This window comes from Helobdella robusta (assembly GCF_000326865.2).
Source record: "Helobdella robusta unplaced genomic scaffold HELROscaffold_91, whole genome shotgun sequence".
NCBI classification, from domain to species: Eukaryota; Metazoa; Annelida; class Clitellata; order Rhynchobdellida; family Glossiphoniidae; genus Helobdella; species Helobdella robusta.
In genome coordinates, this window is record NW_008705520.1 from 5,616 (window position 1) to 7,578 (window position 1,963).

Sequence of the window (1,963 nt, forward strand, 5' to 3'; positions counted from 1 at the left end):
ATTTCCTTGCTACTAAAATGTCAACTTTCTTAGGAAGTGATGTTTGTTTTAAATTAAATGAAAATATGTGATAGCAATCTGATAGATCCACCATTTAAATGCCATTTAGGTGATCTGAGTAAGTATTGGTAAATATATTGTCTATTAATGTGGAAGTTGTTTTGGACACGCGAGTCGGTTGATCAATTAGCGAGTGATAATTGTGAGAATAAAGAATGTTTTCAAAACTGTTTTTTGTATGTTTCGAAGAGTTCAAGTTTATATTAAAATCGCCAATAATATATGAAAAATTTGATACATTGTTTTTGCAAAAGTTTGATAAAAAGTCAAAGAATAAATTTAAGTTGGATTTAGGGGTCTGTAAATTGAAGTAATATTGACAACATCGATGTTCAGTTGAACATCTATGTTGAGCAATTCGCAAATGTTTTCATCAAAAAATTCATATTTTTTTGAATAATCAATGTTTTTTTAACAAAAAATCCAACTCCCTACCCAATTTATACATATATATATATATATTGTGAGTAAACTTGAATCTACAATTATATATATGTTGATAATAGACCATAATTTTTATAATTTTTACAATATTCTATAAATTCTACCGAAATGTTTGGCGTTAATATGTTTGTAGTTCGTTTTTTCGATTTTTCTCACTAAAGTTTTTTGGTAAACGTCTAAACGTTTTGTGATTGACCTGTATTAGTTCTGCTCTACTCTTATAATATAACCGATCGTTGATTTTTAAAATAAAATAATATAACACCTTTTTGTTGTTACGTACGCCAGCTGTTAGAAAAGTTATTATTTTTTTTTATTCTTCACGCAGAATTCTAACTTAACCGTTTAATTTTTTAGAACACTTTTTTATGGAAACAGTAAAATTAACACTTTCAGATAAATAAATTAAAACAAAGTACTTTTATTTTTCAACAGAACTTATTCCAGAATTATGTGGTAATGGAATTGTAGACAGTAGTGAAGATTGTGATAATGGAGGTGAAATAATAAATAGTCTACAATGCTGCACAAAAACTTGTCGATTTACAACTAATTCTCAATGCAAGTATGTATTTTTTAAGCAAAATATGATGATACCAAGAAAAATTACGTTGTAAGCCTGATTACGACACATTTATTGAATAAATATGAATTGAACCAATTACGAGTTGTTGAATGTCAATGTATTATAAAAAAATGGATTAACGCTAAATGGGCAAAAATATTTAATGAAGTTTGTATCACTAAAATCCTTGTTTCAAAATACACACACACACACACACACACACACACACACACACATACACACACATATATATATATATATATATATATATATATATATATATATATATATATATATATATATATGCTGAATACCAAATTCTTGACAATTCATTATAAATTCCACCGATAAATTACACTAAAAAACATGTTGTAGATATCTTATATGAAAATAATTGTTTCTTAAGCAGTTTACGCTGATTTTAAATTTGAAAACCGTTTGGCTCTATCACGTCAAATTGCTGAGATATTGTCAAATTTATATATTTAGTTTGTGTTGTTTGGGCCAATACATGGTCAAGATTGTGGGCCAATACATGGTCAATTTATTAACAGTTTTATTTATTGTTATTAGTGTATTTCTATAATCCCTATATATGTACATATAAATTATATAACAATTTTCTATTTATATATATATATATATATATTTCAAAAATTCAACACTACTTTCAACATTGTTCAACTTTTTTATATTTCTTTTTAATTTATTAATTTCAGAGAAATTAGACATTTTATTGTTTTTAAAAAAAAATTAAATTAAAATTTAATTAAAACAGAATAATTATATAAATTATTTAATTAAAACAGAATAATCTGTTTTAATTAAATAATTTATATAAATTAATAATTACTTGTTCCTTTATATCAAATATCTTACATACCTTATATATAA